At 43.2% G+C, this 23,249-nt stretch overlaps 1 long non-coding RNA gene, 2 other non-coding genes and 2 pseudogenes across 3 annotated transcripts; 2 read left to right on the forward strand and 3 right to left on the reverse strand.

Annotated features, from left to right (window-relative positions):
• Nucleotides 1-23,249, reverse strand: part of LOC147315152 (transient receptor potential cation channel subfamily V member 1-like) — a 60,532-nt pseudogene that overhangs the window by 7,293 nt on the left and 29,990 nt on the right.
• Nucleotides 82-3,538, forward strand: LOC147315153 (uncharacterized). The gene is made up of 3 exons (XR_015124541.1): nucleotides 82-371; nucleotides 500-665; nucleotides 3,104-3,538. It is a non-coding gene; the product is annotated as an uncharacterized LOC147315153 (long non-coding RNA).
• On the forward strand, nucleotides 8,311-8,470 carry LOC147315154 (U1 spliceosomal RNA). Its single transcript, XR_015124883.1, has one exon. It is a non-coding gene; the product is annotated as a U1 spliceosomal RNA (small nuclear RNA).
• On the reverse strand, nucleotides 8,574-8,757 carry LOC147315155 (U2 spliceosomal RNA). Its single transcript, XR_015124916.1, has one exon. It is a non-coding gene; the product is annotated as a U2 spliceosomal RNA (small nuclear RNA).
• Nucleotides 12,235-12,401, reverse strand: LOC147315156 (U2 spliceosomal RNA; annotated as a pseudogene).

Genomic DNA, 23,249 nt, shown 5'->3' on the forward strand with positions numbered 1-23,249 from the left:
ACAAGACCATGTGCTATTCTTTCATACGTTAAATCACATTTATGACCATCTCATCCTCTCCACACTTTCCTGTGGGGCATTGAAAACTTCTTGTGGACTCCCTCCTTTTTAGGAATGTTCTTGTGGGTAAACATTCCAGAACAATTTGCCATGCCAAATCTTTTTAACATTATTCCAAGTCAACTTGCAAGACTTTTTATTCTGTTTAAAGGGAGTAAAATTGATTTCCGGCTAATGGCAGTTTGGTGTGAGTAGTAGTAGTGAGCTACTGCAGAGTTGGCTGTTTTTTCAATTAAAGGAGGCCTTTGACCTCGCCGAGGAGCCGCTGCTAGATCCTGTTCACTGTACTCTGCCTCCCAAGCCTAAGACAGGTGAGCAGCCCCATGCCATAGTAGTGAAACCACATTACTATACTGACTGTGTTAAAATCCTGTCGAGGGCAAGGGAGCTTCAGTGGATTAAGGTGAACAATTTGACCGACTCTGTTTTCCCCAATTAGGCCGCCAAGACGGCGCAAGCATGTGCAGCCTTCACAGACTGCTGCCGCCAGCTCAAGGGGTCCGGTTCCCACTGCTTCACCCAGCCTGGCTGCGGATTACTCGTGATGGGGTCACACTGGATTTTACCTCTACAGAGGAGGCCAAAACTTACAAGATGATAACCAAGTAAGAAAAATATACCTAGGGGAACTGTCGAGGTTTCCGGTTTATACTTTTGAGGAGTTTATTTTTCTTTCTCTTGGGTAAGCTATTCTTTGATGTTCAAAAAAATGTATGGGTCAGTTTTTAAATGTTTGTTCCTTATGGGTTTAACTTAAACAGTACTTTCACGGCAGGCATTCTTGGTTCTTGAGAATACTGCCTATCGTATATTTTCCTTTTATACTACTTGTCTAGTTCTGCAGAATTCACCCAGCACTTAGAAGTGTTTTTTTTTTTTTTTTCCTATTGCGCTATTTAACTGTAAGCACAAGTTTGTCATTGACTCTGTACCGTTCCTTCATTTGGGGAAGGACAGAGTGCAAGTATTAAGGTTCAAAATATTGGGGATGGAGACAAGAGAAAAAACCACAATAACAACACTGGTCCGGCCGGGTTGAGTCAAACGATGATTTAATGATCACACACGTGGGAGATGGACACTGATGCAGACAGCCTCAAAATCTCAAAATGGTGGAGCATTGCTCAAACTTTTATAACCTCTGGTGCCTCCACCTTATCATAAAAAGCCTAAACATTCACATGCTCTCTCTCACACAGCGCCTAAGCTACGACCTTGGCTCCCTGTTTATCTGCTCCTGCTGAAATGGGGCAGAAAACTCCAGCACACTCTGTTCTCTTCTACTCAGACAAATTAGACAATAACCTTCTGCGAACAGTATTTCTTATAACTCAGCAATATAATGCATCATAAAACAATATCATTCATTCACAACAAGTCAGCAGTTTAATGTAATGCAAATCAGTTTAACTAATGCAATAGTTATCAGCTTCTTCTAATTCAGGAGAATAATGCAAACTAAAACTACATAATAATTCACAATCTTTAATTAGGGGTATAACATGGCATAAAATAATATCATAATTTTACACAAGCAAGGGGAGGGATGGATGGGTGGTCTGAAGCGTGAAAAATGTGAAAAACCCAGATATAATATTTTTACAAGAAACACACCTGCAGGATACACATCATTTCAAGCTTTAGTATTCGTGGGTTGGGGAGATCTTTCATTCAGCCTTTAACTCTAAAGCCAGAGAAGTAGCCATTTTAATTAGTAAGAAGCTTCATTTTACAGTTTCCAAAACAATAAAGGATTAAAAAAAAAGGAAGATTCCTTATAATCACTAGTACTCTATTTCACACTCCTGTTTTAGTAGTTAAACTTTTTGTTCCAAATTTTGATAACCCAGATTTTACAAATAACCTAATTAGCACTCTTCTACCAATTGTCTAATTCTCGCTGGGGAGTTAAATTGTGTAATGAGCCCGACATTAGCCGGCTCCTCACTTCGTGTCTTTCCTTAGTCCTCTATGTCAAAATCAGTCTTGGACTTCATGTCTCAGAATGGGTTTGTAGATCCTTGGAGGACACATAATCCACAAACAAAGTATTTTTATTCCTCTGAGGTACACCAGTTCTATTCCCATATAGATAATTTTTTTTGTTGATAGTTCTCTAATGCATTAAGTCAAGTCTTCTGAATACTACCCAATCGATATTTCAGAACATGCTCTGCTAAGCCTTGATAAAAACTTCATTGGTAGACCTCGCTCTTGCCCCCCTTGGAGATTTAATACTCTTTTACTATCTGACGATTTATTTAACCTTTTCATTCTATTAGCAATCAATGACTTTCTGGTCAACTATATCAAACTAATACATATAGCTGCCAAGTGCCTATCTTCTATATCTTCTACCCCAGCACTTTCCTGTCCTTCGTTTTTAACATCATATAGTTCTTCAAAAGTTATCTCTTCCTCTAAAGCAGACCTTCCCAAAGTGTGGGGCCCAGAGCCATAGCGGGGGGGGGACAAAACTCTTGGACACTGCTAGCAGCCAGAGCAGGCAACATTGAGTGAAATTTAAAACTGCTGGCTAAGGGTAAACATAAATTTAGTAAAATTATAATTCACGACAGCAGTAATGACACCCGGTTATGTCAGTCGGAGGTCACTAAAATCAATTTTGGTGTTTAACTTTGCCAAAACAATGTCGGACTCGGTAGTTTTCTCTGGTCCCCTCCTCAATCGGACCAGGAGTGACATGTTTAGCCACATGTTCTCCTTCAATTGCTGGCTGTGTGAGTGGTCTCCGACATGTAGGCTTTATAGATAATTGGGAAACTTTCTTGAGGAAACCTGGTCTTCTTAGGAGAGATGGCATCCATCCTACTTTGGACGGAGTAGCTCTCATTTCTGAAAATCTGGCCAAATTTATTAAAGCCCCCAAAATGTGACTATCCTGAGTTGCAGCTTCTCTCCTCTCAGCATATGTTGGCATACATCTTATTCTATTCATGCTTGATTGTCTGGCTGTTATGAACCTACCCATAATTTGAATCCCAGTGGCTGGATTTTGTTCTGTGTGTTCTGTATTTTTAAGAACCTGCAGGTCCTTGCTGATTGGAGAGCTGGCAGCTGCTGATTGATTTCCTGATCAAGTGGCTGATTTGAAAAACCCTCTACAGCAGCAGCAGACCTGTCCTTGGCCTCCGAAGCCCTTGATGACTTTTTGTGTGTGTGTTCCCTGAGGATCGCTGAGCTGTGTAAATAGATTGTAGTTACTTTTCACGTGTAAAAAGGTACTGAAGCAGAAGGGGTGAACTGCCTTATTATTATCTATACTGTTTTTTCAGTTAGGGAGTTAGGGTTAGCACTTGTCTTTTGTTTGGTTTTTGTTTCACCCAGGGTTTAGATAGTGTTTTGCTTTGACAGTCTGCATCCTATGTTAATGTTTTCAGTTTTGCGTCTGCTTTGTCTCGTCATGTTTGATTACTCCCAGCTGTGCTCTCCTTCTGTGTCTCCTTCCCTCGTTATCCCTCTTGTTTGTTTTTTTTTTTTGTGTCCCGTTTGGATCTATAGCCATCAGAATTGTTGTCTTAAGGCCAAGAAAGATGCCAAGCGGATTTATTTTACCAAGTGGATCATCATGGCCTTGCCATATTGGTCCATTCGATTGACCTTTATTATAATTATGAATTTATTTTATTTTCAGTTGCTACAAACGGGACAGACATGACTGGGGGATAGGACAGGGAGAAAGAATGAAAGAAAGAGAGGGAGAGAAAGAAAACCAAAGGGGAGAAGAGACGGTGAGAAGGGGGGAAGAAAGAACAAACAAAACACCTGGGTCACCTGTATGGAGAAAAAAAACAGAAGAGAAAGCAAACAACAAAGAGCAACATAATAAAAAACATAATAAAAAAAACGGCACCATCACAATAAACTAGCTAGCAGTAGATATCAGTAGATACTAAATAATAAACGATATTGTGCAGCACGCAAGATAGACAGCGCACAATGTGCTTTGAGGCAGCAGCCAAGAAAGCTGTAGTCCGCGTCTGTGAATACCCATGTGTACACCTGTGTGCACACCTGTGTGGATCAGCATGCTTGCATTCCAAAGGTTTCTCCATGTAACGATCTGCTAGGGAGTGTGGGGGGGCCACAGCCCCGTCCTCCAGGGCACGAAGCAGGTATGGAGGAGATCAAAACTCCAGACATCCAGAGGCCCCCAGAACACAAGAGACCATGGAAGACCAACAGAGGGGCAGCCGCGCCACTGTCTCAGTTAGAGCTGAGGAGAGTCCCAGATGAGGGTTCACTCAGCAGCCGCGGAGCAGAAGCCAGGGGGAGTTGCAGTGACGCGCCCGTGAGCTCCACCGGCAGCCAGCTGTGCCTGAGTGACCGAGCCCCAGGCCGAGAGGCCGGGGGCACCCCACCTCCGAAGTGGCCCGAGCGAGCCCCAGGCTCCAGGCCCCGATAAGCGGCCGCCAAGGAGTGAGCCGGTGTGTACCTGGACGCCCACCCCCAGACACAAAGAACCACCAACGCACCGACACCTGAGGGAGTCCGCCACTGGCAGGGGAAGTGGTGGTGGGTGGAGATAGGCCTCCAAACCTTGGAGGGCCTGAGATGTCCCCAGAGAGGTGGCGTCTGATACCCAACCTGACATATAGACACAGACATACAGGCACACACAGACACAAACATCCATTCCCCCCCTCATTCTCTCATATGCACTTACTCCACACTCAACCAACGTGGAGACAGACATAAAGAGACGCTGTACACACGATCACACTCCCCAAGCGTACTCTACGAACCGGGTCTAGGTACCCTTGCCCCTGGAGGAGGGGAACTGCACCCAGACTCAGGTGGTGTTACCCTTTTCCCTGCAGTGGGGAGAGGCAGACCGCCCCGTTGTTTCTTTTCTAACTGCTTCATGCATGGGGAATATGTAAGCCAGGTATAGCAGGGTAAGAAGTATATCTATTTTCATCACCAGTACTTTGCCAGTAAATGAAAGGTTGCAGGCTTTCCATATTATAATAATAATAATAATAATAATAATAATAATAATAATAATAATAATAATAATAATTTATTTGCCATAGCTAATCTTTTGGACCAGTTGTGTAGGGCCCGCTAACCACCACTGTAGCGCTTACTGCACTGTGGTCCGAAAAGATTACCAGCGTCAACTTTTCATGGCCTCACATATATATTAGGGGTGCAATGATACACAAAATTCACGGTTCGGTTCAATACTTTGGTGTCACGGTTCGATATTTTTTTGATACAAAACAGTGTTCATGCCATAATTTTTTAATTTGTCACTTATTAAAATTATAAATATATATTTTAACTCAAAAGTACAGTTAAGGAGTTACCGCGGATCGTCCCATGCGTGGGGCTGGACGGCGTCAACACGTTAACGAGCTAACTGCGCTAACGCACTAGTTCCCACCAGTGTAATTGAGCATTGCGTGGCACATACTGTTTTACTTTTGTCCATGATGCGCTTACCATCAGGGTCATAATTCACATGACAACCAAAATAGTTCCAAACGCCAGATCTGAATGAGAGTGGGGGAGGTTCTATTTTGGGTAGTGTTGAGGCAGTTGCCATGTTGCAACGAGCTTAACTTCTGTCTCGCTAGCTTGCTCTGCGCTCAGTGGATCTGCGCTCGACAGTGGAGCCTAGGCAGAGTAGTGGAACGCAGATCCACTGAGCTCTCAACACAGACAGCATCGTCAGAAGAAAAGTTGATAAAATAAATTAAAAATTTTGTATTGTTCAATATATACAGTGGGGCAAAAAAGTATTTAGTCAGCCACCGATTGTGCAAGTTCCCCCACTTAAAATGATGACAGAGGTCAGTAATTTGCACCAGAGGTACACTTCAACTGTGAGAGACAGAATGTGAAAAAAAAATCCATGAATCCACATGGTAGGATTTGTAAAGAATTTATTCATAAATCAGGGTGGAAAATAAGTATTTGGTCACCTCAAACAAGGAAAATCTCTGGCTCTCACAGACCTGTAACGTCTTCTGTAAGAAGCTTTTCTGTCCCCCACTCGTTACCTGTATGAACGGCACCTGTTTGAACTAGAGATGGACCGATCGTATCGGTATCGGTCCGATACTGACCTAAATTACTGGATCGGATATCGGAGAAAAATAAAAAATGTAATCCGATCCATTAAATATCACGAAAGCACCTCACAAAACTTGCCACACGCCGTAACTCAACTCAGAACGTTAGCACGTCGGAGCAGTATGCATCACGTGATAGAGCGGCTGTGGCATGCCGGACGGTGGTCTGGATAGCATTTGGAGCTTCGCTAGCAACCCGGCATTTCATCTCCGACAAAGTTATCCCGAGAGAAGTAAAGCAAGTGTGTAAGTCCATCTCTGAATGTTTGTAAAGCATTCCTGCGTTAAGCTTAACAAGCGATATATGGAGCGACTGCCTCTTCTGGCTGCTACTTCAATCATGAAACTGCTTAATGATCAGCTGATCGGCTTTTCTGTCGGGAGTCCGTGTCTCTAGTTTGCTTTTGGCCCACTTTGCACCAGAAAGAGGAAACCAGCGGCTGAACAACAGCAGCACGTTTAAGCTTAATCAGCTGTTGTTAGAATTTATTTAATATTACTTTCTACTCGAGGATCTTTTTCTACGTAGCTGACGGCTGTAACTGTGCAGGGGCGGATCTAGCAAAGTTTAGCCAGGGGGGCCGATAGGGCATTAACAGGGAAAAGGGGGCACAAAGACATACTTTTCTTTCTTATTCTCATTTAAAATGTCTAGCTTTTAATAAATAATTATCTGACACCCAAAGTTTTAATTTGATGCAAAATGAATAGAAGTCCATTACTGTATATAGTAACTATTAAGTATAATATATATACCCTAGTAAGCTATAGTACTTTTTCCTTTGGGAAGGTACCATCTGTGCAGTCTGCAATTTTTTTTAAACCTTTTATTTTCATTTTTTAAATTGAAAATGAACAACAAACAAACAGAAACAAACAATAAAAGACATTTACAGTTATGGGACAAAGTATCATCAACTAGCCAAAGCTTGACTGGTCATTATGACCAAAAAAAAAAAAAAAAAAAATTCTCAGGAACACACTCTAGTATCTTTATCTTTCTAACATTGCCTCAACCATCTGAGGACCGAACACAGAAAATACGGGCGTATTAATAATAATAATAATAATAATAAATAAATAATAATAATAAATAATAAATAATAATTATAATAGTATTTAATATTTCTTGAAAAATAATTTATTTCTGTGCATTTTTTTTCACACTGCATCAAATTAAGGTTGATTACGTCGATTAAGCATCATGAGGTGGAGTGTGAGGGGTGGTTCCCTATTTTTTATTTATTTATTTTTGTTGCTGGGAGTTGGAACCCTATTAGTTAGGTTGCTTAATATATATGCTAAGTACTCTTTAAAATACCAGAATAGGGAGGATGGTGTAGGTTTAAGTTTATTAGATTGATCAGTATTGCTGAACTATGAAATATTTTTTTTTGCATACAGGTATAACAGAATAGCTTTAGTGTAGTTGTTGTTTTAAACTTGAGTATGAACTTATACAAAATGCAGCAAGATATTTAAAAAACAGTTTTGTTGATTAAAAAACACTATATCGGATTCATATCGGTATCGGCAGATATCCAAATTTATGATATCGGTATCGGACATAAAAAAGTGGTATCGTGCCATCTCTAGTTTGAACTCATCATCTGTATAAAAGACACCTGTCCACAGCCTCAAACAGTCAGACTCCAAACTCCGCCATGGCCAAGACCAAAGAGCTTTCGAAGGACACCAGGAAAAGTATTGTAGACCTGCACCAGACTGGGAAGAGTGAATCTACAATAGGCAAGCAGCTTGGTGTGAAAAAATCAACTGTGGGAGCAATCATCAGAAACTGGAAGACATACAAGACCACTGATAATCTCCCTCGATCTGGGGCTCCACGCAAGATCTCATCCCGTGGGGTCAAAATGATCATGAGAACGGTGAGCAAAGATCCCAGAACCACACGGGGGGACCTGGTGAATGACCTGCAGAGAGCTGGGACCAAAGTAACAAAGGTCACCATCAGTAACACACTACAACGGCAGGGAATCAAATCCCGCAGTGCCAGACGTGTTCCGCTGCTGAAGCCAGTGCATGTCCAGGCCCGTCTGAAGTTTGCCAGAGAGCACATGGATGATACAGCAGAGGATTGGGAGAATGTCATGTGGTCAGATGAAACCAAAGTAGAACTTTTTGGTATAAACTATAGATATAACATACCATGATCACGAAGGTGGTTCACCCAGGGCGAGGCTCAACCATTGCACTCCGGTTGTGCTGACCCTTGTGAATTCCCCAAATGTGGGAATCTCAACTGCATAATTTGTGGTAGTGGGGGACTGCGTTCGCGCTCTCCCCTCACTCTTGTGTCCAAAGCAAAGATCCATGTGTCTGCTCTTCTCTCGGTGTGCCCTTTGAACTGGGACAAAATGCGATGGCTTGCTCACGTCAATGGTTTCAGGCATTGGAATCTCTTATCGAGATGGTAAGAGCGGCGAACGTCTTGATAAGAGCGTGGAGCGAACGGAGCGAGCCCCTAATTCGGCTCCCTGTTCTAAAAATGTGTTTAATACGTTGCCCCCAAATCGGGGGCGTATCAGATATTAAACTGATAAGAACAGATTTTTTTTTTTTACCGCGTATCTTTTTAGGTCTTCGATTACTGCTGTGTTGGCTTTCCATCTCGCGTCCTCCGCTCTCTCTGTGGTAGTTAGCGTCACATCGTAATATTTCTTAGCTGTGCTCTGTTGTAGGCAATAGATCTCTTCTGGCTGTATGTTGAGAGCGTCAAAGAGGATTCTTCTCCCAAAAGTTATCCGGTCTTGGAAAGCAGAGTCTTTGTCGATCAAATCAAAACGTAAAGTATTCTTCATTCCACTCCTTCTGTCCATCTCTTCCCCATAACTGGCCGACGCAGTTGCCATATTGCTTCTCGATAAGAACAGATTTTTTTTTCCTTTTTTTATTTTCAAAAAACAAAACATCACATACATGTAGATTATTAAACATCACAAAGGGTAAGCCTATTCTATACAAAGCGAGACATTTTCTCTCTCCATTGATCGAAAGGTTCAAAGGTCCTTTCTACAAGTACTGTGGCATCTAAATAGCAAAATAATAAGTCGTAAAGAGGAGAAACACACGTTCAATTGTACAGTCATACCAAAGTTACATCACATCTTCTAAATTGGCATAAAAATCCCCGTTACGTTATTTTCCAATCCTTTTATCAACTCAATACTGATCTTACCATGTGTTGCTCTCAAAGAAACGAACAAAACAACCAAAAAACTTTTCTTCTTAGCAGATTAAGTGACATATGTAATTTATTGAACAGGTCCAATGTACATAAATTACATATTAAGTGACTTCTAAGGAATGTCTTTCCATCCATCTTTGATTGTATCCCACCCCCATTTCAATTTCTCCAGCAGCCGCACTTTTTCTATTTCCTTCTCTACCAATCTACATATACTCTTGGCTGTCCATTTGTATGACCCCAAAATATACCCTTGCCGGGCCTTCTACAAATATAGTTTTACCAAGGACACTAATAACAAAGACTTTCCTTTTCGGTTACTTCCCTTCTCCCATCCCGTAAGGAACATTACTTCATCGTACGAAATCCCTTTTAAACAAACATACTGCTTCTGCATTTCACCCCACACTTCCCTCGCAAAGGGGCATCCCCACATTACATGTTCTATTGTTTCTTCTCTTTGACATGTGCTTCTTGGACAGTTCTTATTATCACATAATCTATGTGCATGCATTATTGATCTTACCGGTATTTTTTTATGCAGCAGCAGCCAGTTAAAATCCCTGCAGCCGTTGCTCAGTCCCTTCTCCTGAGCTCGTATCCATACCTCCTCCTGCACCCATGAATTTTGGGTGTGCATTTTCTGCACCATGGCTCTATACAATTTTTTTGTGATTCAACATGAGGTCTTTGTCCTTATATTCCTGATGCTTCTCCCGCCATTTAATCATCCTTGAAAAATAGTCTGGTCTGCTTTCCGCCCTTGGCACCCTATTATCCCACTCGATCAATTGTCTCATGGGGCCAGATAACCAAAAGCGGATCAAGACTTGGCATTTATGTACATTGGACCTGTTCAATAAATTACATATGTTACTGTAATACATCACATCCATTTTCAAAGGGATGTATGGGACATCCCTCCCTCCCAGAAGCCAGAGTGTGTGTTTCTTTGGCCTCGCAGGAAGCCACAGTGACTCCTCGTCCCGGCTTCCGGCGTCACGGTAGGCCCTGTTTGCTTGGCTGAAGGGGCAGATCTCAGGCCCCGCCTGCTCTGCTCCAGAGTTCCACTTTGACAGGAAAGGGGTGGCTGGAGAGGAGCACATATGTTACTGTAATACATCACATCCAATTTCAAAGGGATGTATGGGACATCCCTCCCACCTTTTGATATTGTCTGATACATAATTGTTCTTTTACATATTCATACCCCCCCCCCCCCCCCCCCATATTAATTTAAAAATTCCCCGTGTTAGCACCTTCCTATGAGTCTGTAGCATTGGAAAGACATATGCCAAATGGAGTAGGGCAGGTAAGATGTCAGCTTTTACGGCCAAAACTTTGCCAGTTATAGTGACCTTTCTTTTTGACCACATCCCCAATTTCTTTAAGATCTTCGCTATCTTCAAATCCCAGTTGTAATTTGCATCCCCCCCTGGATTTCCAAAATCTATGCCCAGGACCCGCATGGGCCCTTCACACAAAGAAAGCCCGCAAAGCGTCTCTCTCCTACCTGCCCATCATCCCAAAAATTTATATTTTGATTTCTCCTTATTGACCTTTGACCCCGCAGCGCTCTCAAAGGTCTGTATTGTTCTCATCGTCTCCCTCACACTTCCATCATCTTCAAAGTAAAGAACTGTGTCGTCAGCGTACTGGGAGATCTTCAACACCTCCCCCCCTGGCAAGGGCACTCCTCTAATTTTCTCGTTTCCTCTTATTGCACATGCTAAAGGTTCTACATATATAACATAGAGTAGGGCGGACAGGGGGCAACCCTGCTGTAGCCCTCTCGTTTGTTGTACTTCCTCTGTTAAGTGTCCATTTATCTTTATCTTGCAAATTATGTCAGTATACATCATACTTATCCAATTCAAAAATTTTCCTCCTATATCAAAATTTCTCATCACCCTCCATAAGAAATCATAATTGACCCTATCAAAAGCTTTTTCCTGATCAAGTGTTACGCATATTGTTGTCAAGTTCCTCTCTCCGATGTATGTAAGCACATCTCTATGTAGTTGTAAGTTCCAACCAATCTGCCTGCCCTTTACCCCGCATGTCTGGTCTGCATTAATAATAGCAGGCAAGACTCGGGCCAGGCGTCTTGCTAGAGTTCGACTCAAAATTTTGTAGTCCACGCAGACCATTGAAAGAGGCCTATAATTTGAAAGCACAGCAGGTGAGCCTTTCTTATGTAGTAAACTTATCACACCCGTCCTCATACTCTTTGGCATTCTACCCGTTTCACACATTTCTTCAAATACCTCCAACAAGTGGTCTCCGATGAGATCCCAAAAGGTGATGTAAAACTCCTTTGTGAGTCCATCTATCCCAGGTACCTTGTTATTCTTCATTGTCTTTATCGCCTCGTATAGTTCGTGGTTTGTTATGCTCCTTTCCAAAAGCTTCCTTGCGTCCTCTGGTAACCTCTCTTTCAGAAAACCTAAAACCATTTCTTGAGCCCCTCTATCTACTTCTTCCACACCAAACAATGAACTGTAGTACTCCTCTACCATCTTCAAAATATTATCCCGTCCAGTAACCGATTTCCCTTCCCTTTCCAGTTCCATAATTGCCCCTTTTTCCTCTTTCTTTTTCATTTGAGCAAAAAAATAGGCCGAGCACTTCTCCTGTTGCATATACTCCTCCTGCATAAATTTAAACATTCTTGTTTTCGCCCTCTCCTGAAACAAAACCTCCTGTTCCTTTAATAATATATTCAGTTCCTCGCTCTCTTCCCAGTTTTTTTCCTTATTTCTCTGAGCTTCTATCCCTGCACGTTCGCCGCTTCCGGCTGCTTTCTGGCTCTTGGCTTGGCAGACCTTACTTTGTTTGGCTTTCTTGCTTTTGCACAAAGTCAGCAAAGGGGGCACCGTTCCCGGAGGCGATGCGTGGAGCGAACGGAGCGAACGGAGCCCCTTATTCGGCTCCCTGTTCTGAAAATACGTTTAATACATTGCCCCCGAATCGGGGGCATATCAGATATTAAACTGATAAGAACAGATTTTTTTTTTCTTTCGAAAAATTTTATTGACACTCAAACATAGAAACCAAACACAGTCATCTCATAAGATTCAAATTCCCACCCAATTTAAAAGATTACTTTTTATTTCTTCCCACCCTTTCCTTAAAAGAAAATGCACAGGAGCGATAAAAAACAGTTTATAAAAGCCGTCCCGTCCTTTCACAAGCTCCTGGTGTTCAGGGGGGATCCTCACCACCTTGCTCCTTCCCACCTGCCTCTCCCGGAGAGCCAGGCCGTTGCTGCTTTGACCTCCCTGTGTGTGGCACCGGCTCCTCCGTCCGAATGGGCACAGAGGCGATTCTTCTTTGTGGCTGCTCCCACGGCTTGCTGCTTGCAGCACAGATCTCTTTTATTGTTGCTGCCGCCATTCGGAGAGCAGTCACGGGGGGGATCTGCATGTGCTTGCTTACCAGCAAGTTTCTGGAGGTCCAAATGGCGTCTTTGATGGCAGCGAGAGTAAGCCACTGCTTTTCAAAGTCTTTCCTTTGTGCCTTTACACCCTGGCTCACCCCATAGAGCACTAACTGTGCTGTTAGGACCTCCCTTGCTGGTAAGTACGGGAATTGCGAGGAGCCGGCCATTGCCCACAGGTCTACGGCAGCGCTGCACTCCCAGAGCAGGTGCCTCACCGACTCTGGCGTGCCACAACCAGGCCGGGGACACATGGCTGTTGCAGACATGCCCCAAGAGTGCATAACGGACCTGACTGGGAGGATCCCATGAGCCACCATCCAGGACACATCCCGGAGCTTATGCGAAAGAATGGGACGGCTCACCAAACGCCACACATCTGTGGCTTCACCAATCGAGAGGCCACGCACTGGAGTCACAGCTTCTCGCTCCTGCACAACAGAGATGAGAGACCGGTGTTTAGTTAAAATGTTTAAGTCTTCATTTTCCAAGTTAAAGGAGACTAAAAAGGACTTTAGCTCAGCATAGGCTGGGGGGAGACTAAAAGAGACAGGCACTTTTAGATCCACCGGTATCAATTTTCTCTGTCTTAAGTAGCTCCCCGCCCAAAATCTAACCCACGCCTGCGTTTTGAGGTTACTCGATCGGGCCGTGGCCTGCCTCAGGTGGCTGCTCGTATAGAGACTTCCTACAAACAGATACAGGTCTGGAACCCCCTTTCCTCCATTCTCCTTCATTTTCTTCATTGTCTCCCTTCTAAGTGTCTCCCATTTAGAACCCCATAAGAAGTAGAAAATGGCTCGTTCCAGTTCTAAGAGCACTTTTCGGGGAGGGATAAAGACTGAGCTGACTAAGAGAAGTCGGGGTAAAATCACTGCCTTGATGATTAACACCTTGCCCTCCAAAGTCAGCGTTCTCAGTCCCCAGTAACCCAGCTGTTGCTTCACTTTCCCTATAATTACAGGCCAATTTGTCTTGCCTCCTCCTTCCTTGTCAAACCTGATCCCTAAAATCCTCTGGTCGTTTTGTGTCAGATTCACCTCAAGCCCAGTCAACTCTGTAGCCTCCCATGGTCCATAAAATTGTACCTGAGTCGATCGCAAAGGTAGTATTGGTAGATCGCATGGCATTAAAAAAATAGATGCCAGCCTATCATCCATCCCGTCACTTGATTGATACAGGGAAGCCAGTCAGATGACAGCAGATTTTTTCTGACGCTTAGGTCGCTGCGCATGCGCAAACAGCGGCGCGAAGTGTAGTAAAACTGACAAGCTAGTCAGCGAGTTAACTCCAATTTTTAGCTCTCGGTTTTTTCTCTTAAACCTGGCCGTCAGCAGCTACTGTCCGGACTATGCATCCCTGGCTGATTCAATTCAGTGCAAGTCATCAGAGTAAACTCAGGTAATGACAAAAAATTTACATAGTTAATTGTGTTGTGAAATATTGGATATTGCGGTTATGCATGTATATACATTGTAGATATAAAGAATCCTCAATATATTTATAAATAAGTATATGTTTTGGATTTTTGTAGTGGGTAGATCATTTTGACTTGGTCATTTTATAAGTAGCTCACATGCGGAAAAAGTGTGAGCACCCCTGCTCTAGGAGATCATATCTCTCGTGTTTATCATTAGACCCATAAACGTTCAAGAGGTTAAAATCCTTTTCCATATATTTCAAATTGACTAAAAGCGCTCTTCCTTCTCTCACCACAGTGCTCCCCTTTACCAGCACGAGGGTTTTTTTAACCAAGACGGCCACTCCATCATTTTTATTCCCGTTTGATCCACTCCATATTGACGATTGCGGCCACATATCCTGCCACTGATTGTATGCTTTTAAGAAAGGTATTGCACATTCCTGAATTAAAATCACATCTGACGTTACACTATTCAGAAAGGATAACACACTTTGGGCTCTCACTTTGGTCCTAACACTTCTAACATTTATAGATGAGAAGGTCAGAGCCATAAGGAGTAAAACAAGAGGCAAGCTAGTCATTATAAAACTAAAGGGAGTTTGTTCTCCTCAAAAGGCTCAACCCAAGCTTCGGGAGTCGTAACATCAATTTATTTCCCGTGAGCAGAGCTCTTCCTTCACCTCACATGGTTCACGAGGGAGGACTGTCGCTCTATTCCCTTTACAGACTCTAGGTGACGGCCTTTGTCGCAAAGCTGCATTCGCCATACGATCCTTGGGAGTTGACTGTAAAACTATATTAAGGAAGGAAACCTCGTTTGGCGAGTCAGAGGGGAAGACCCTGGAGTCCTCGCCAGAGGAACTCTCTGACGGTGTTTCAAGCCTACCCCTCTTCCCTGAAACAATTGTCCCGGAAGACAATTCTGCTGCAGTCCTCTTTGCCAACTGGGTGTCGGGGGAGGGGTGATCTTGGGCATTGTCACTTGCACCGCTTTCCCCTTCTTGAGCTCCATTCTCCACCTGCCCGCCCATCCCCTCCTCTGAGGTTTCTGGTTGGGCCGGCCTTCCATGCTCCTCCCCATTTCCCGCCTCTCCCTGTTCCTCACCTCCATTCACGGGTTCTGGCGGCAAGTTCAAATTATCGGGCCCAGCTGCATCAATCAAGACAACCTCATTGCCTATTGCACTCAGGTTTTGCTCGTTAATCAGGTTTTTCCCCTTAAGTTTATTTGCAAATGACCTCGGGCAGTCCCTGAAGAGATGACCTTCTCCTCCACACAGATTGCACTTATGGTCATTTTTGCATTCAGCATACGTATGCCCTCTTTCCTTACATTTCCCACAAATGATTTCCTCGCACGCCTCTACCAGATGCCCATGCTCCCCACACCTCCGGCAGAGCTTTGGTTGCCCCTGGTAATGAATGTAGCCTCTATTGTCCCCCAAGACTATCATGGATGGGAGGTGTTTCAGGCCCCGGAACCCATGGGAGTCTTCCCATTGCTGTATGGGGACCTTCCATGCACAGTTCCATATTCCATCCACATCCCTCACCTTCCTCGCCTGGCCCTTCACCGTGCAGTATCTCCCCAGCCACACACAAATATCTTGAGCATTAACCGTTTCATTAAACATTCTGACAATCACCGTTTTCAAGGTATTGTCCGTCAGTTTCTCAACATTGAAAATTTCAAATTGTGGTCTCACATTCTCGTACCTCATCCAAAACTCCTCCAACAATGCACTTGAGCAAAAACTTACGTCAAAACCCCTGTTGAAAGGGAGAGTCAGGATACAGTTCAGGTCATTTGGTGAAAACCCCAACACCTGTTGAATCATCTTCCTGGAAAAATCCAATCTGGACATCTTTGGCAATTCTCCAACATTTTCAGTTAAGCTAAAACGCACACTGTGGTGCCTCCGCAAGCTGGCATAAGCCGCCATGACGGAGGCACCACAAAACCAACCAATGCCCCTGGTACAATCAAGCACAAAAAGCCAACAATGGAATGCTTCCGAACAAAGCAATTAATATTAGCACCTACCTTCAAAATGGAGGGAATACCCAGGTTTTCGCTGACCAGACACCCAATGGAGAGGATCGCAGTCCTAGCCTAAGACCGAGAATCAAGTGTGAACTGATAAGAACAGATTTTTTTTCTTTCGAAAAATTTTATTGGCACTCAGACATAAATCAAAACATCGTCATCTCATTTGGTTCACAATCCCACCCCCATTTAAAAGGATTACTTCTTTTTATTGCCTCCCTTCACCCCCTTAAAATACAGACTAATAAAATTCAAAAGGTTAAAATAAACCATCCCATCCTTTTACAAACTCCTGGTGCTCAGAGGGGATCCTCCCCACCTTGCTCCTTCCCACCAACCTCTCCCGGAGAGTCAGGCCGCTGCTGCTTTGACCTTTCTATGTGCGGTACCGACTCCTCCATCCGAATGGGCACAGAGGCGATTCTTCTTTGTGGCTGCTCTCTCAGCTTGATGTTTGTAGCACATATCTCTTTTATTGTTGCTGTTGCCATTCGGAGAGCAGCCACGGGGGGGATCTGCATGTGCTTGCTTACCAGCAAGTTTCTGGAGGTCCAGATGGCGTCTTTGATGGCAGCGAGGGCAAGCCACTGCTTTTCAAGGCCTTTTCTTTGTGCCTTCCCTTCTTGGCTCACCCCATAGAGAACTAGATTGGCTGACAGGACCTCCCTTGCTGGTAAGTACGGGAATTGTGAGGAGCCGGCCAAGTCCCACAGGTCTACAGCAGCACTGCACTCCCAGAGTAAGTGCCTCACCGTCTCAGGTGCGCCACAACCCGGTCGGGGACACATTTCCGTTGCAGACATTCCTCTGGAGTGCATGACGGCCCTGACTGGGAGAATCTCATGAGCCACCATCCAGGATATATCCTGGAGCCTGTTTGAAAGGATGGGATGATTCACCAGATGCCACATTTCTGTGGCCTCTCCGATAGAGAGGCCTCTGACTGGTATCACATCTCCCCGCTCCTGCACAACAGAAATGAGAGAGCGATGTTTCGTTAAAATGTCCAGGCCCTGGTTTTCCAATTTAAAAGAGGCTAAAAAGGATTTCAGCTCCCCATAGGCCACAGGGGTATAAAAGGAGACGGGGACTCTAAGATCTACTGGTATGAGTTTCTTTTGTCTTAGGTAGCTACCTAACCAAAATCTGACCCATCCCCCTGTGTTTGGGGGATTACTATTAGACCCGGTAGCCTGTCTCATGTGGCTACTTGTATAGAGGCTACCCATGAATAAATACAGATCTGGGACTCCCTTGCCTCCATCCTCCTTTAACTTCTTCATTACCTTTCTTTTAAGCCTCTCCCATTTGGAGCCCCATAAAAAATAAAAGATGGCTCGTTCTAGTTCTAGCAATACATTTTTAGGTGGTAAAAAGACTGCGCTAACTAAAAGAAGCAAGGGTAAAATCACTGCCTTAATGACCAAAACCTTCCCCCCAAGAGTCAGCGTTCTCAGTCCCCAAAAAACCAGTCGTTGCTTCACTTTTCCTGTAATTCCCGGCCAATTAGCCTCTCCTCCACCATTCTTATCAAATCTAACCCCTAAAATTTTTTGGTCAGTCTGTATCACGTCTATCTCAAGTCCAGTCAGTTCTGTAGTCCCCCATGGCCCGTAAAATTGTGCCTGAGTCTTGCCCCTATTAAGTTGGGAGGCAGAAGCCCTTCCAAACCAGTCCGAGACTTCAAAGGTCCTCCTCACCGAAGGTAGGTCTGTACATAGGATGTTAATATCGTCCATGTACAGGACGCATTTTGCCGCCTGCCCCCCACTCCCAGGTATTTCCATCCCTTTTATATTCTTATCCTTCCTCAAAATCTGTGCCAAGGGTTCTATACAAATAACATATAAGAGAGCAGACAAAGGGCATCCCTGCCGTACACCACAGTTTACCATAACTGCACTCGTCAGGGACCCATTCATAACAAATCTACTCTCTATTTCTTTGTATAATAGCTTAACCCAGGAGATAAGGCGTTCTGGAAAGCCCATCTTCTGTAACACCTTAAAAAGGTACCGATGTGATATTCTATCAAATGCTTTTTCGAAGTCCAGATTCAAAACAATCAATCGCTTGTTTCTGTCTCTCTCAAAGCAAATCTTATCTCTAATCAACAAAAGGCTATCCGCGATCTTCCTGCCCTTTACAGCACATGCTTGGTCCTGGTGGATTATCTGACTAAGAACCGGTCTTATCCTTACTGCTAAAAGCTTACTAAATAACTTACAATCACAATTTAAAAGCGTGATCGGTCTCCAGTTTTCCAAAACAGTCTCATCTTTTCCTTTATGAATGAGTGTGACTAGACCCATTCTAAAACTCTCAGGCATCTTATCTAATTCACTAAATTCTGTAAAAACTGAGAGTAGATCCGCGGCTAAAATGTCCCAAAATGTCAAATAGAACTCAATCGGCAGTCCATCCAACCCGGGGGACTTTCCAGTCTTAAAACTCTTAAGACACTGCCTTAAATCAGCTGCAGTAAAAGCTTGTCCTAGCGTATCACTGGACTCGACAGTCTTATCAATATACTCCAGGATTTGTGCAATGACTCGTTCATCCACACTTTTCTCCCCATACAGGTCTTCGTAGTATTCTTCAATCACTTTAATTATTCCTTCGGTATTCCCCACTTTTCCTCCAGCTCTGTTTCTTAACTGAGAGACAGAGCCAGGTTTGCTCATAATTTTTTTTAAAAAGTATCTCGTACATTTTTCTCCATCCTCTCTCACTTTCTCTCTACTTCTTAATATAACTCCCTTACTTTTGTCGTTTGCTATTCCCTGCATTTCTTTTTTTACCTCTCTGATTTCTTCATAAAAGTCCAACCCCCACCGATTTAAGAGATGATACCTCTGTAGTCGTTTCTGTAATCCTCTCATACACCTGTCTTTCGCAGCCTTCTTCTTTTCCCCTGCTTGTTTGAAAAAGGACTGAGTCCTGTCCTTCACCATTTCCCACCACGAGGCACGTGTTACATACAAGTCCTGGAGAGTCTGTCATTCAGTATACCTCTCCTTATACTGTCTAACCAGGTCCTGGTCCTCCAGCAGGGAGCAGTTAAGTCTCCACACTCCTCTCCCCATTGTTATACCTAGTCCAAGGGAAATTTTAACGGTTAGCATCAGGTGGTCAGAGAAAAAGACGGGCATCAAAGTGGCCTCAGTTGGTAAAGCATCTCTAACAAAAAAATAATCGATCCTGGAGGCCCTATCGCCAGCTCCACTAAACCAGGTAAAACCCTCTTCCTTGGGATGAACCGCTGAAAAACAATCTGCTAACCAAACCCTGTAGTAGGAGTGACGTCTTGTCAATCTTAAAATCTCGTCTAGCTTTTCTCCTATCTTTCCTGTTTAAAACACAATTAAAATCCCCCCCACACACTAAAGGCGCCCTCCCCAGCAAGTGGGGCTGCAATGCCTCTAATAAATCATATCTCTCATGTTTATCATTTGGGCCATAAATATTCAAGAGATTTAATTCCTTTTCCATATAAGTAAGATTGACTAGGAGTGCTCTTCCTTCACTCACTACGGTACTTCCTTTCACCAAGACAAGTGGGTTTTTTATCAGTATGGCTACACCATCGTTTTTATTCCCGTTTGATCCACTCCATATTGACATTTGCGGCCACATGTCCTGCCACTGATTGTATACATTTAAGAAGGGTATGGCACATTCCTGAAGTAAGATAACGTCTGTCGTTACACTATTCAGAAAGGACAAGATACTTTGGGCTCTTACTTTGGACCTAACACTCCTAACATTTATAGATGAGAAGTAAAAACAGTAGCGAACCAGTCATTTTAAAGCTAAAAGAAGTTTATTCTCTCCACGGCTCAACCCAAGAAGTCGAGGGGTCATACCATCAATTAATTTAATTAATTGATTTAATTCAATTAAACTGATAAGAACAGTTTTTTTTCCTTTTTTTATTTGCTTTCCAAAACATTTCCATACTTTACATTCACATTTCACATTTCTCATACATCTTAACATACTACTTTCCAAATCCTTGTCATACCTTCATTTCTTTACACCTAAATAAACATTCTACAGAAAGAAAAGAGAAGTTGATCAACAAGAAAATCCCACAAAATGAAAGACCAGAAACCGAAGAAACAATCGCGTTTCTATTATCTCGCTCCTTATCACTTACCACCTTTTTCTTGGTGGTTTTAAAAAGGTGATTTTCCATCTATCCTTAATTGTATCACTTCCCCACTTTTCTAATTCGTGCCAGTATATACTTTCAAATTCTTTCTCTATTGCCTTAACTGTTCCTATCTCTCCCCATTTATACACTCCAGTTATATGTCCCTGCCTTGCTTTCCATAATTTAAGTTTTACAATTGATATCAGCATACAAATTATTTTGTTTTGTTCTTTCCCCACTCCTTTAACCCCAAACGAAGTGATTTCATCATATGTCACATTCTCCAAGCACTTATAACTCTTTTTCACCCCATCCCACACCTTTTTTGCATATTCACATCCCCATAATACATGTTCAATTGTTTCATCTTCCGTACAGTTTTTCCTTGGACAAACTTTTTGCTTCCCCAAATTATGGGCATACATCGTGACCCTGACTGGTAGCCTTCTATGCAAGTGCAACCAATTAAAATCTTTAAGCCCGTTCTTAAAACTCTTGTCCTGGGCCCGTACCCACACTTCAGAGCTCACCATTACTGGATTGACATTGAGTTTCTGTACCAGTTTCCTATATAGTAACTTGTGATTTATCACTGTATCCTCATCTTTACATTCCGTATGTCTCCTCCCCCACTTTACCATTCGCTGGAAGTACTCCGGCCTAGTCTCCGCTTTAGGGCCTTTATTATCCCACCCTATTAGAAACCGGTATGGTATGGACAGCCAAAACCATATCAGGATTTGGCATTTGTGTATATATGTCTTTTTCAGGAGTATACATACATTGCTATAGAATATTGCATCCAGCTTCAGAGGAACGTTTGGCACATCCCTCCCTCCATCTGCTATTTCCTGATGCATTAGCGCCCTTTTCACATATTCATAGCCCCCCCATATGAAATTAAATATTCCCCCCATTAGTTGAGCTCTATACTTCTGTGGCATCGGAAAGACGTAGGCCAAATGTAGCAGCTTTGGCAATACATCGGCCTTTACAACCAACACTTTCCCTGAAACGGAGAGTTTTCTTGTCTTCCATAATCCCAGATTTTTTTTCGACTGCAGTCATCTTCTTTTTCCAATTACACAATGCATCCCCCTCCCCGTTCCCAAAAGAAATCCCTAATACATCCATAGGGCCTTCACACAACATAAAATCACAGATCTTGTCCTTCCTCCCCTCCCACTTCCCAAGGTATTTGTACCTAGTCTTCTCCTTGTTTATTCTCGATCCAGTTGCTTTTTCATAATCATATAGGATGTCTATCACTCCCCTTAAGCTTTCATCATCTGCCAAGTATAATATTGTATCATCCGCGTATTGTGATATTTTTAAGCTCTCGCCCCGGGGCAGCGTTATCCCTTTAACAACGTGGCTCCCCTCCTCCTCCTAGACCCAGCCCCTCCATAACCTTCCACAAAAAAGCGTGGTCTACTCTATCGAAAGCTTTCTGCTGATCCAGGCTAACACATATTGCAGCAATGTTTCTCTCCTTTACATATGTGAGTACATCCCTGTGTAGATGTAAGTTCCATGTGATTTGCCTCCCCTGTACCCCACAAGTTTGGTCCATTTCCACTATGTGTGACATGACTCCTGCTAGCCTATTCGCCAGAACCTTACTCAGTACTTTAAAGTCCACGCACAGCATAGTTAGTGGCCTGTAATTATCTAGTTGGTTCGGGTTTCCTTTCTTAAACAGAATAGTCACCACTCCCGTTTTCATGCTTTCCGGCATCTCTCCTCCCTCCATGATTTCCTTAAAAACCTCCAAAAGTTGGATCGCCACCATATCCCAGAACGCCACGTAAAATTCTTTTGTTAGGCCGTCTGTTACGTTTCGGTGTTGTCAGTGTGTTGTTTTTGGCGTGACTGTTATGTGTTTCCTGTTTTACTTTGAAAGTCTGTGTTATCTTAGTGTTTTCAGTTTACGTTTCCCTGTCTCGTCAGTTCTGAGTTGCCCCAGCTGTGTTTCCCTCTTGTTGTCCATTTTCCTGATTGCTCCCTCTAGGTATTTTAACCCTGTGTTTCAGTGTGTCATGGTCGCGATCTCCCCCGTGTTGTAAATAGTTTGGTGTTTTGTTGTAAATAAATAGTTTGTTGTAAATAGCTGTAAATAGATTTGTCGATACTTTCGTTTTGGGATTTTGGTGGTGAGCTTTAGTGGGGGGTTTTTTGTGTGTTTTTCTTTCTTTATTTTTACTTTTTTCGTGTTGCACTCTGGTTGCCTAGGCCGGGGTGTAACACCGTCTATACCGGGCACCTTATTGGCCTTCATTGCCGTTACCACATTATACACCTCCCCTACTGTCAATTCCCCCCCCAGCTTGCCATTTTCTTCTTCAGGTAGCCTTCTCCTTAGCGATCTTATAAAAACCTCCCCCTTCCCCTCATCCAAGCTCTCCTTTGTAAACAATTTTCCATAATATTCTTCCACCGTTTTTAACAAATCATCTTTCCCCCTTATCACCTTTCCATCCCTCTCCAGTTCCGTTATAACCCCCCTCTTATCCCTAGTCTTCATTTTGCTAAAAAAATATGAGGAGCATTTCTCATTCTCCTCATACTCTTCCTGTTTTAATTTATATATTACGGCCCTCGCTTTCCTCTCAAGTAATTCCTCCTGTCTCATTTTTAAATTTTCCAAGTACCCTTCCTTTTTAATTTCCCTTCCCCTATTTTCCATAACATAGATTATTTCTATTTCTTTTTGTATTGTGTCGAACTCTTTCTTTCGGACTTTTGCCCTCTCTGTACAATATTCGACCGTAAACTTTTTGATTTTTTTCTTCATGTCCTCCCACCAAACCACGTT

Source organism: Aulonocara sp. 'chitande type north' Nkhata Bay, linkage group LG14 (genome assembly GCF_057382095.1).
Source record: "Aulonocara sp. 'chitande type north' Nkhata Bay isolate Kocher_YH1m ecotype deep benthic linkage group LG14, A_spYH_male_GT1.1, whole genome shotgun sequence".
Lineage (NCBI taxonomy): Eukaryota > Metazoa > Chordata > Actinopteri > Cichliformes > Cichlidae > Aulonocara > Aulonocara sp. 'chitande type north' Nkhata Bay.